The 13,570-nt window shown below is 35.8% G+C and overlaps 1 pseudogene; it reads right to left on the bottom strand.

The window, feature by feature from the left end:
• Positions 1 to 4,110: 4,110 nt before the first annotated feature.
• Positions 4,111 to 8,789, bottom strand: LOC149218129 (pentatricopeptide repeat-containing protein CRR2, chloroplastic pseudogene; annotated as a pseudogene).
• Between the last annotated feature and the right edge of the window lie 4,781 nt (positions 8,790 to 13,570).

The raw sequence follows: 13,570 nt of genomic DNA on the forward strand, positions 1-13,570 counted from the left end.
AGCTAAGGGGGTTGTAGCTCCCTTCCAAGAGAAGCTAGAAAATGAGAGAAGGTTGTAGCCTTCTGTAGGTAGAAGCCTACGTACTGGTATAAGACTGCACCAGTACAGATCCATTGTAAAAAGAAGTTTCTAATTGAAAGAAGATAGAGACGAATTGCAGCAGGTGGTTTTCACCCACATTGGGTTTCCACCTTATATCTTGTGTTCTTGTGTGTGACTGTCTGTTATGTTTTACTGTTCCTGGTTACTGGTTATATGGTTCTGACACACAGATTAATGATCAACATCTGAAGAATAAATTAAATTATAAGTTTGCAAGTCATATGCAAGTTTCCTTAACTATAGTTGCGTATATATGCCGTTTTCACTAACTAAAGTAGCGTATGCAAATCTGATTATGAAATGAAAAATAATTGACTTGATAATACTGATTCACCCCCCCCCCCAGTATTATTTCCAACAATTTCTTCCTTTATCTTGGTTGCTTCACATGATTGGGCCTTAAGTGAAGAGATTTATGATCTTAATTTGGAAATGGCATCATCCTTTTCTTCTCGTTGGCATATCATGGTGTTTCTTTCATTTTCTACATCATCAACTTGTCCTTCTATGAGTGCCAAAGCTTCCATCACCTTCTCATCTCCTTGTGCTTGTTTCTTTGCTTCTTCTAGTTGAGATCTAAGGGAGGATACTTCTTCCTTGTATTGACCATTTTTTTCTTCAAGTTTGTTCAAGTCTTCATGTCTTTGTCCAAGATGGCATGACAAAGTTTCTTCCCTTTTCTTGGCTTTATCCAATTGATTTGTCATGGATATGACTTCTTCATGATGTCTTTTCTTGTTTTGATGACAATCCTCCTTTAGCTTGGTGAGCTCCTTATCTTTTTCTTGTACCTAAAGCTTAAATAGGTAAACTTCATCCCTTATCTTATCAAGGCTATGGTCACCATTTTGTAATTGCTTCCTAAGCTCCTCATTTTCCTTTTCAAACTGTTAATCTCTTCTCGGGCAGCTACAAGCTTCGCCATGAGATCTTCTTCGAAGTCATCTTTATTTTCTTCATCTTCTAGGTCTTCCTTGGCCTTGATGTCTTCACTCTTGTTTTTAGCTTCCTTAATGGGTTTTGGATTTCCTTCTTTCTTTCCATCATCTTCTTGACTAGCAGTCATGGTCAATGCTCCTTTTGAGTGAAGATCTTGAAGTTTGTCCCACATACCTTTTGCCGATGAACATTTCTCCACTTTGGTCTTTATAGCATCTAGTAGCCCATTCAAGATTGCTTTCATTGCTTTTGTATTATATTCCTTGGATTCTCCTTCCATCATGCTTTCAGTGATCATTGATTTCCAGACTTCAATGCCTTGAGCCATTAAGAAATTCCTCATTATCATCTTTCATATATCAAAGTTTCCATTGAACAATGGAACTTTCCCAATTTGATTGTCTTCAGTTTTCACGGATGAGAAAGAGACATCTTTAGAAAGATTGTAGGCTTTCTTCCTTAGCTTTGCCATTTGTGTTCTAAGGATCAACCTTCAAGTTATTAGGCTTTGAGTGAACATACTAGCTATGATACCAATTGTTGGAAACACTGAGAGGGGGGGTGAATTAGTATTTCTTTTCAATTGTTATTTTTACCAGTTAGATCACTTATAATTAGAATACAAAATGAATAACAAGAATAAATATTTTTATTAACTTCTTCTTTACAATAAATCCAATACAATATAGTGTAGGGCTCCAACCCTAGATGAAGACACCAATCTTCAATCTCCCAAGCTCCACCTATATTTTTCCGAGCACCGACTTGGGCCTCCCAAGGCTCCAACCTTGTCACTTTGAGGCACCAACCTCTAGGGATTCAACCCTATCTCTGGTACAAGCTCCAACCTGGTCTCTTGAGGACTCCTATCCTCTAGGGCTCCAACCTTATCTTCCAAGGCAACAACCTTGTCTCTATGAGGCTCCAACCCTCAACTTCAATTCGTCAAGATAAGTTTAGTAATTATTCACGGCTCCCAATGTTTTCTTCATCGAGTCTTGTCTAACTTCAGTAATGCCTCCTCCAAAACACTTCATCAATGACAACCTTATCTTCTTAGAAGGTGTCTCCACAACTCTTCATGGTGCCCAAACAAAGATCTTCAAGGTTACTCCATGAGGGCTTCAGCATCATGTCTCCAAGTGTGCCTTCAAAATGTCAGTTCCAAGGTATGTCTTCACAAAGCTTCAAATGCTCTTCCAAAATTTCTTCAAGGATGCTTCAAGGTCTTCAATAAGGTGCCCCAAGACTTCTTCAAAGTTTCTTCAATACGTTGCACCAAACCTGCTCCAGAAACTGCTCCAAGGATTTCCACGATCTTCAAGGCTCCAAAATAGTCTTTTAAGATTTTTCTCCCACACACAAGATCTATCCACTTCAAGTCTAGTATGTTGCTTCAAGATGCTCACAAATTGCTCCAAGATCTATTTTGGCAAATGCTTCATTGTTCAAGCTACCAATTACTTCATTGCCCACTGCTTGCTCCTAACAATGCCTAATCCAGGTTTAGGACTGAGCCTCTTCAAATGAATTTAATAGGTGACAATCCTTAATCCTTCAATGCTCAAAGCCATTGTTCTGCTATCTGAGCTTCCAGCAGAGCTATCCCAAAACTCTACCCATAACACGCTTCAGAAATCAACTTCAAAGTGTGTAGATTCACTGCAAAACATTCTTCGAGTAACTAAAGTTATGATCTGTTGCAGTCATCGATTCAGGTTTGTTTTATACTAGAATACATCGAGCTCCAGGATCTTGTACAGCGTTGTGACTCTCTGTCATAAAATTTTCAGTGTGATTTTCAAGGAGTAGACAGAGCCAAAATACAATAAATGGGAACTCAGGTTCTAAGCATTAAACAACCCAATCTGAGTTAACTGTGTGTATGCACCAGGTCTGTAGCCCCTGTGCCTAAGTCTGAGGGTCTTGTAGGGTGACTGCCTCTATGTGTCCGAGTTTGTAGCTTAGCTGCCTGTGGTATCCGAGTTTTAGTCTTCCAAGTTGTTTATGGTGTTAGAGCCCTTAGTTGTAGCAGCTTTAAATGATCCCAATCAAAAATTCCAGAAATGCTTCCTTCTCGGCCTTAAGCTTTTCCTTGGTGTTGTTCCTCATTGTGTTGTCACTTGACTGTAATCTTCACCAAAAATCCTTGGTCAAATGAGTCATCTGAACTTGTATTTATAGTGATTTTGTTTATAACTAAAGGGACACGTCTATTTGAAGTGAGATCCACTTGTATCACTGAGTGTAGGTCGGCTTGCAATAAAATACATATTTCTCAACTTAAAATTCGTTTCTCATTAGAAAGGGGGAAAAGTCCTCTTCAAGATGGTGAAGGAGCCAGAGTGAAAGGATGTCTTCAAGGTGACAAAAAATATTTTTTCTTTGTGACTGTTCTTGAAATTTTTAGTGTAGACCATGGGATGACTATTTTGGAATTTTTAGTACATACCTTGGGGATTTAGGATTCTTCATGTATAAGGATGAGGGTTAGGGTATCTTCAAGTATGTTCTTCAATCATCCTCCATTATCATCAAGTGTGTCATTATGTGGTAATCAAGTGTAAAAATTCATGTCATCAATTCCTTCAATAGTGTTCATCAAGTGTCATTATTCATGACATCGTCTTATTAAATGTTTAGGTTAGGGCTTCTTTACACGAGCAAGGATATCATATTCCCACAACAAGGTTAGTTATAGGGCTTGAATATTAGGGTATTATGATCAATGGGCAAATAGAGCACCATCATGCATCACAAGAATTTGTTATCACAAACAAACAATGCCATATTGACATCAATGATAACCTTGACTAACATTTTTCGAGAAATATTTTGAAAGGATCTCCTACTCCCTCGTCTTTCTTTTCTTCCCCCATGGAAGGTCGTCGAGGTTTACGGGGTTGATCTTGCAAAGTTTCAACCAGTTTGAGCCATAACTCCTTATACCCTGACCTCGTTGGGGACATGCAAAGAAAAACAAAGAAAGAGCAGACCACTCTGATACCACTGATACAGACTTATAAAGGAATGCAACAAAATACAGATACAAACATAAACACAGAGATGTAGCAGAAATAAAATTTCATTTCATTAATATCCAAAAACTGAAATATGCTTACATACAGAATGGAAATAAACTAACTCAGATGATAGTAGTTTATCTATGAGAAGAGATGTGGCAGCTACATGCCTTGGAACTGTTACAATGAGGCTCAAGGGCCTTTTTATTATTGAACAATAAGGGAAACCCTAAACAACCAAAACCATAACCTCAGGAGATGGAACGTCAAGAGTTTGTGGGCCCTGTTGGGGTTAGTAGGGCAGCCAACTTCTGAGGGTTGTAATTTGGTAATATGATCGTTGTTTGGCGCATATGATACACCGTTGGAAATATCTCTCCGAGTACTACAGGATTTGTAGTAGGCCCTTACCTATAGCTGCGGCCCTGCTGCAAACCTCAAAAAAACGTCATGTAAGGAGTCAAAACAGCTCCAGAAGTTCAGGACCCAAAAATTGCTAAAAATAGTAAATGTTACTATAATCAAAGAAACAGATGAAACCGACTTACCTGAATCACAGGTTGAGTACAACTTTTCAAATCCAATAATCCTTTTTCCTAGTTCACTCTGGAAATTAGATTGAAAACACCGAGTAAATTAAATCTAGATACCACACAAAATATACCTATTAAGACACTACTGAGATAAAGGAGGCCCTACCTTCTCTCAAAGTAGGCCTGTAACACCCTTACAGGATCAGAATGTCAATAATCAAATATGCAAAAAAGATGCTATATTTCATAATAAAATAGAGTACAAGTTTATTAGAGTATCAAACTGTTAACCATGGGTTATATGTCTCCCCCTACAGTCTATATCAAATAAGCAAAAACAGATGCTATATTTCATAATAAAATAGAGTACAAGTTTATTAGAGTATCAAACTGTTAACCATGGGTTATATGTCTCCCCCTACAGTCTATATCTTCTTATTATTTATATAGAAAGGAGGAAAATATCAGTCTTAATAAATCCTAGCAATATTTAACAACATACTGTTCTTGGAGAAATAATTACAAACAATATCTACCTTATTTGAGAGCGTCACAACTCAGCAACGAGGTCAATATCCTCATGTACAACAAAATCCAAACCATAGAAGCCGAAGTAAATCTAGAGAATAACCAATTTATCTTTCTTTTTTTCCAATTTATCTTTTTGTTAAAACAATTTCCAAACTATTGCACTTAAATTTTCAAGAGTACAATCTCTAAGAAAGTATTTTACAAGCAAGAGCATGGCTCCCGCTATTTTGTCTTTGTGAAAGCAAGGACACACTTCTGTCTTTTAAGAGAATGAAGTTTGTCCAGTCCTGCCAAGATGAAAGGGTAGCTTAATTTTTTGAATTAACAGCATGCTGAAGAGCTAATCCGATTGAGTACACAAGCTACCAGCAGTTTTCATCCCTGATCCCTATTCAGCTCTTATTTTGTGCATCAATGTATTTTCTGTTATGGGCATCCCTGATCCCTGAGCTTTTATTTTGTGCATCCATGCTTTTTCTGTTAAGGGCATTGAATGGTCTTGCATTGTCCCTATAATCTCTTTTTATTTCTGTGAATCATGTCACGACTAAATAATGTTTCCACTTGCTGCAGATTCATCCTAATAAAACAGTTTGATAGATACTCAGCCATTCATAACATTTACTTGTGTATTCCAACAGCATGAGAAAGTTTGATTGCAAACTGAATGTCTAACAAGCAGAAAGATAAATATGGGTATACACCCAAAAAACTATAGAACCATACGCTGCACTATCTGAGTAAGCACACTGATAAAAACAACTCTTAGGTTTTCTGCAGGGTTTATTCTGCATCACCAATAATCATTACAAGAACAGACTCCACCCTTGAAATGATGGAAGCGGTTGGCATCCCTCACAACAATTTCTCGTGTTACAATCTCAGAGATAAACTTAGTGGCAGTGTGGCAGTCACCACAAATACGGAGGTTCTTAAAAATCACTATAGATGATCCCGGGGGTGTGCTAATAAGTCCAAAAGCAATGGCTAACTTTTCACTGTGGTGGAAAACAAGGTGCTCCTTCTGTTCTTCCTCCACATCATGTAGCACAAAGTTTGTATCAGGCACATACCCAACTTTTTTCATTTCCTTTCTCAACTCATCCAACTTTGCATATATCACGTCTGTTTGTGGATGAGATTTATCACATGCAACAAATGTGTGCACCCTGTTCTTGACCACAGTCCAGCTCTGTCCAACCTCCTTTTTAATGCCTCTCTCAGTCATCATTTTCCTTATTTTTGTTACATTGTCCCAATCGCCAACAGAAGCATTCATATTGGACAGCAACACATAGGTTGCATCATCATCTGGTTCCAACTCAAGAATACGCTCCGCTGCACGTTTCCCGAGTTCCATCTTACCATGTATCCTACAAGTTCCAAGCAACGTTCGCCATACCAAAGCATTGGGTTTAAATGGCATTTGATTAATCAAATTCTCTGCCTCATCCTGGCGTCCAGCACGGCCAAGAATGTCTACCATGCAGGCATAATGGTCCACAGTTGGCACAATGCTGTGATCTCTATTCATGGACTCAAAGTATTGCAAACCTTCATTAATTAGGCCTACGTGACTGCACGCAGAGAGAACACCAACAAATGTTATGTGGTTAGGCTTGATTCCTTCAGATTGCATTTGTTCAAAGAGTTCGAGAGCCTTCTCACCTTCCCCATGTTGTGCATGTCCTACAATCATTGCAGTCCAGGCAACGACGTCTCTTTCGGTCATTATGTCAAAAAAAAATCGTGCATCTTCTATGCTTCCGGATCTGGCATACATGGTAACAAGTGCACTCGCTACACCAAGATCTGACATGAATCCTGTCTTAATAAGATAGGAATGAACCTGTTTTCCCTGTTCAAGAGCTGCTAAGATGGCACATGACCGAAGAATGCTGGAGAAAATAAACTGGTTTGGCTTCACACCTGTTCCCTGCATTTGTCCATAGAGTTTGAGGACTTCATCACCATCCTCTATGTCTGCATATCCTGCCATCATTGCAGACCATGAAACGACATTTCGTTCAGACATTCTGTCAAATATTTTTCGTGCATCTTCCACGTTGCCACATTTTGCATACATGTCAACAAGAGGAGTCGCAGCAGAAACATCTGACTTAAATCCAGATTTAATGACATGAACATGAATCTGCTTGCCAAGTCCCAGATTTGACAAGCTACCACATGCCCGGAGAATACTGGAAAAAACAAACTGATCCAACTTTATGCCCGTCAGTTGCATTTCGCAAAACAGCCGAAGGGCTTCTACATCATTCCCATTCTGAGCATATCCAACAATCATTGCAGTCCATACCCTGACTGTTCTCTCCGGCAAATTGTCAAACACGATGCGGGAGTATGAAATGTTCCCGCATTTTACGAACATGTTAACAATGGCACTTCCCAGTAACATATCTGAACTACACCCAGATTTGATAATGTAGGCATAAACCTGTTGGCCCGCTTCGAAACAAAATGGATTTGAACACGCCCGGAGAATACTCGCAAATATGAACTGGTTTGGTTTAAAATCTGCGAAAAGCATTGCACAAAACGTATGGAGAGCTTCCTGGCAATACCCATTTTGGGCATATCCTGCAATCATTGAACTCCAAGAAACTAGATTTCGTTCGGATATTTTGTCAAACACTTGGCGGGCAACCTTTATTTCTCCTAATTTAGAATACATATTTATAAGGTGATTTCCCAGAAAGGTGTCTGGCTCAATTCCATCTCTCATAATATGATCATGGATCTTCCTGCCCTCTGTCAAGGAACTCAGTTCAATGCACAGTGGTAATATAGAACCATAGGTACTGGGGTGTACCCGGAATCCGCTTTGTTTCATAACATTTAAATGGTGCAGTGCCTCCTGGAGGCGTCTCTGCTTACACAGTGTATTTATATGTAAATTTTCAACAATTCCCCCTTTTAAATTTTCTGTGGAAGCCATCACTCTCTTGTGAGCGGTGGCTACAGTACCGTACCTGTTTAGCCTCTCCCAGTACTGTGATTTCCGTAATCCTATCGCTTCCTTTAACTGCAGTAATTCAGATTGGTTTGTCAACGAAAAAGTTAAGTGCATTGGAAGAGAGTCACAAACTATGAATGCGAAAGCAGCCATAGCAACTGCAGAGCCGAAAAGAAAGGTAGTAATTGAATTTTAAACAGCGCTAGCTCGGCGGACGTAGCCCAGAAGGTTGTTACACGCCGAAGCATGTATTTGTATTTGTTCAAGGCGTAGTCTATCTATTCTACGTTTTGAAAAAAGCGGTTGTCGTTTTTCTGTGACACGTTTTCAGTAATGGCACCCAGTCCCGGCACATTCTCTGTCTCCGGCTTCCCGTCCGTGAGTGGCTGCACGTCGTGAGTCCCTCCTCACCCATTTTCAAATTTGAAAAAGTCTCCAATAATTGCCTCCCTCTGCACCTGCACCTGCACCCAGATACCCTGTTTGCAGCGTGATGAAAGCTTTTTGAAAGGGAGCGGATAGTCTTTTGAAAGCCAGCTCGTCCAATTTTCGCAAGAAACAAGAAACCATGTCTTGTTTGTGTAATCGGTTCTTGGGATGCCAGAGAAACCTGTGCATTATTTCCTTTAATCAGTGTTACGTGGTTGTTTTGACTCTTCCCTAATGACATTTTTTAAGAAATATTTCTGATTTACACCCCGAAATGTTACGGAAATATATGCTTCTCTATACATTTGTTTATTTAATTAATAAAGGTTTTTTTTTTTTAATTTTCTTAAAACTTTATCCATATATGTGTAAGTAGCAACAAGCCTCACGTTGAGATCTATTTACTTATTGTTTTTAAAATATTCGAAATTATGTAGGGGCGATGAAATGATATTTTAATATTTACGAGACTAAAAATAGTTTATGGGATTACTAATTTCTTTGTTTTTAGTTTTTTATAATTTAATTATTTTCTTATTCAAATTGATAATGAGTTGGCTAACCTTTTCACAGTGCTGAAAATCAATGTCAAGGATCCATAATTATCAGTGATGTCAAAGTATCACATTCCAAAATGAAATGTTTTTTCAATTCCACTGTCTCATACATGCAAAATGTACACACTTGTTCTTCCCAAACTTCTTTGGGTCTTTTCCACCTTACTATTTCACATCAAAGTTGAGGGGAGTTAGTTCTTAATTGAGCAAAATAAGAACTTTTTCCCTCCGCGAAATGTTAGCTCCAATGTACTCTTTTTGCTGGATGTCACAAGTGGGCTTGTATTCCTAAACATAGTACTTATTTTTTCTACCCAACTCTTTTTCTCATATAAGTTTAAGAAACTTCTCCATATATATCTATATATATATATATATATATATATATATATAGCTCCTTGCAATTTGTGAGACATGAGGTAGATATTCCAATGCATCCATGTGTAGTTTTGTCTCATTTATGTTTTCTTTTTTTCACTCATACTTTCATTGAATAAAAGAATATTTCTATATACTTTTGCTAGTGCCAGAATTATTTTTTATAGATCATGGTAAGTCGTGCACCCAAGCCTGGGCTCCAATGTGGTTCTTGGGTTATTTTTAATAGAGAATGTGTTTTTTTCTTCTTTGATTTGTGTCACAACTTGACATTATGCTTAAATTAATGACACTTTCAGCATAGCATGTGTAGAATGGTTGTTTCATTTTTATATGTTTTCATTATGTGCAATGCCAAGGAACAATGCTAGAAATGGGAATGAAGGAATGACATAAAAGGAAAGGAAATTTGAGGTAATAGCTTTATATGGTTTTTAACTCAAAAATATCAAAGTAGTTGTGCTAGAAACAGAAGGGAAGACATTGTTGAGGATTAGAAATTGTTGAGGATTAGTGCTAGAAATGATGGGGTTGACATAAATGTGGAGAAAATTTGAGATAAAATTAGTGTAAGGTAATTGCATCTTATAATTAGAATTTTAATTTACATAAATGTGTATGCATATTTGTAAGTTTGGTAGAGAATTTAATGTGTACGGATATTTGTAAGTCTAGTTGAGAATTCAAAGTAGTAAGTAAATATGGAAAAACTAAATTAGTTAAAATATATTTTATCTTATTTTTAAGTTATAGATAGGAAAATCCATGAAAGGTTGATTATGAGAGAAGGAAATCTCAAAGAACCAAACCAAGTATTAAATATTGTGTTCTTTTCTAGACAATCCATGGTAATATCAAAATGAGGGATATATTTGTAAATATATTATTTCAATCTTATTTGGATTTTGTAAAAATATTTTACAATATTTTATTTATAAAGATTTATGTTAATTTTTTTTTTCACAGTCATTATAACAAAATCAAACGATATGGTTTTATTTTTTTAATTTAATTAGTAATTAGCAAATTGACATTTTAAACATCCCAATTTAGACATGCTTTTACGCATCAAAATTTTAATGCTTACCCAAATTATAAATAATAAATAAAATAAATAAATAAATAATTTCTAACAATTTCTAACCATATAACCAATTTTTATAAAGAGGATGAATTTCACACTTGAATATAGTAGTGGTACTAGTTCGCTAGCTTAAAATTGCTTAATCCAAAAAATCTATAAATAGGTAGCATCACACTTTAGAAAGATTACTTCATTCGTATATACTTAAAAGATGTTTAATCATTTCTATATCTATTATTAAAAAAAATTGAGAGAGAAATTGTATGTATCTAAGTAAATTTTCTATATTTGATTTTGTTTTTTTTGAGTGTTTTAAGTGTTTTCAATATATGTTGTGAATTCATGTGTAGTGTAGCTATTATGGTTTTTTTATTTTTTTATTATTTATTTATAATTATATGGTTTTTAAGCATAATTTTAATAAAAATAAATATCAATTTCTAATAATACCATGAAAATTATTTATATAATCTTAAAAAAATATTTACTGCATTTAAATATAAATATAAATCTATATATATGATTTATTGAAAATCTTTATTTACATCATGGAGGATTATTTTTTTAAATATTATCATTAACTTAATATTGATTAACAAATAAATCTCAATTTTAATTAATTACCATTATAATCTACTAATCACCATTATAATTTGGTAACTATTATACCTTTAATCAAACTTAAAATGAGATGAAATTAAATACTATAACCCCTTCGAAATTTTAGTAAAACGCTACCAAAATGAGATGGTAAACAAAAGTATAAATAAACATTATTTTTTACAATTTAATATTGTATATTAACACGTTAAGAAACAGACTAAATTTAATCCTCTAAGTAAGTTGCAAGGATGAAGTTTAAAATAGCATAGTAAAGTCACTTATTTATTATTATTTTAATAATGTGATGTATTATATTTGTAAATTAAAATAATAAAATTCTAGTTTAGGTTTATGTTTGTATATTATATTTATATTTATATATATATATATATATATATATTATTTTTATAATATAATAATATATATATAATTTTATAATAAATATAGTTTATATATATATATATATATATATATATATATTGTTTAGTAAATAAATTATTATTATTTTTTATAAATAAAATTTTATTGTGTATTTGCATTTAAAAGATTTGTTGGACACCTAATCTATAAGAGTTGGTGTGGAGGAATTCTAAGAGTTATTGAAGTGTTGGCATTATGGTTGGTTGGCATGTTGGCATTGATATTAATCTCGTGGTGGTGGCCCCCTGATCCTGATGAATTGTGGTCAGAATGAAGTGTTGTAGAGGTTGTACAGGTGCTTGAAGATGTGTTGAAAAGGTCAACAACATTTCTAAGCAAAGAGGAATTAAGTTTTCATGAAAACAAAGACTGGTGTCATCACCTAACTGTCATAGAGTGCCAGTTTGATCCGGATTTAAACAGGAATGCAACATATTATAGATATAACCATAAATACAAAGATGTAGTAGAAATAACACTTCATTTCATTAATATCAAATATTGAAATATGCTTACAAACAGAATGGAAACAAGACTAGTTCAGGCGATGGTAGCTTATCTTTGAGAAGAGATGTGGCTACTACATGCCTTTGAATTGTGCTAAAATGAGGCTGAAAGGCCTCTTTATTATTGAGAAACAATGGAAAACCCTAAACATCCAAAAACCTAACCCTAGGAGATGAAGCGCCAAAACTATGGGCCTCGTTTGGGTAAATTGGGGTTGTAACTTTGGCATATGATCTTCGTTTGGCTATCATAATACCTCATTTCAAAGATCTCAAAGAGAAGGCTAATTAGTAGAGGGCAGGCAAGCCAATTTGGGATGTTTTTGGTCTCTCCATTTTCCCTAAAAACGTCGTTTAGGGCCTGTTGAGGCCTCGAAAATCGCTGCCACAACAAAGGGGAAACCACCCGGTCCGGACCTTAGTACAGCTCCTTTTCCGTTTGGAATAGTGGCTCCGACTGGGGATAATGGGACCAGTTTCCCAATAATGGATAAAAGTGGGATGGATGAGTAACTTATGATGTATGAAGGTGATAAACGAACAGCTAAAACTATCGGCGAAATATATTAACTATAATCTAATCCCGGGACTTATCAATCTTTCAAAGCGTAGCGTTTGATGATCTGTGCTTTAAGGCAGGCATATAGATGACTCTAACACTAAAGCATAGACGTTTAAACCATTTAAGATTGCTCTGCATAATTAGTTATGCAGAGCGATAATAGCGAATTACTACACATTGTCATTCATATCATTGCTACATGCATGTTTAAAAGAAAGGGCATATCACAGAAACATCCAATAGTGGAATGAAATGAAGATTTGCTGTTACAGCGCATACATGTATTCAACAATAGCAAGAAATAATAACACGGCAATTCATATAAGAGGAAAGAAGACAGATGCAGATAAAAGTACCATGTAAGCCGCTCAACAATCCATTATATAAATCGCTATGTCGCAGTCCTTTCTTCAGACCAGAAAGCATTCCAAACAAGAGACAATAGTGCGCAATTGCATAAAACAACCTTCTTGTCAAATTAAGAACTATCGGTCGAGTTTCACAAAAGAATATAGACTGAAGCACAGTAGTGCAAACTTCAGCCTTTAAGTCTATTACAAAATTTTACGACCCTTTCCAAAACAATGAAAGGGTCTATAAATACTAATCTAATCTAAATATCTAAGAAAAAACTGAAAAGCTATTAAATTGGCATCAATAAATATTTTCCATCTTTTTTGGCGATCTGGCAGTCGGCAGCAATGCTTCATTCGGTGGGCTCTTTGCCTTTAAACCTCAGCTGACATATCGCCAGCATTGGCTCTACTTCCGGTGGAGTGTTGAGACGCGACGTGAGCTGGGCATCATATGTGGCATCCTGAATGTCGGGGATTAGGCATTCGAGAGCATCCGTTAAACACTTAAGAGCCGACCTTTGAGTGTGCGGCTTGATTAGAAAGAGCCAATATGCGTCGGAGGTTAAAGTATTT

This window comes from Pinus tabuliformis, chromosome Q (assembly GCF_031772625.1).
Source record: "Pinus tabuliformis cultivar Carrire ecotype Pingquan chromosome Q, CPIR1, whole genome shotgun sequence".
Classification (NCBI taxonomy): domain Eukaryota; kingdom Viridiplantae; phylum Streptophyta; class Pinopsida; order Pinales; family Pinaceae; genus Pinus; species Pinus tabuliformis.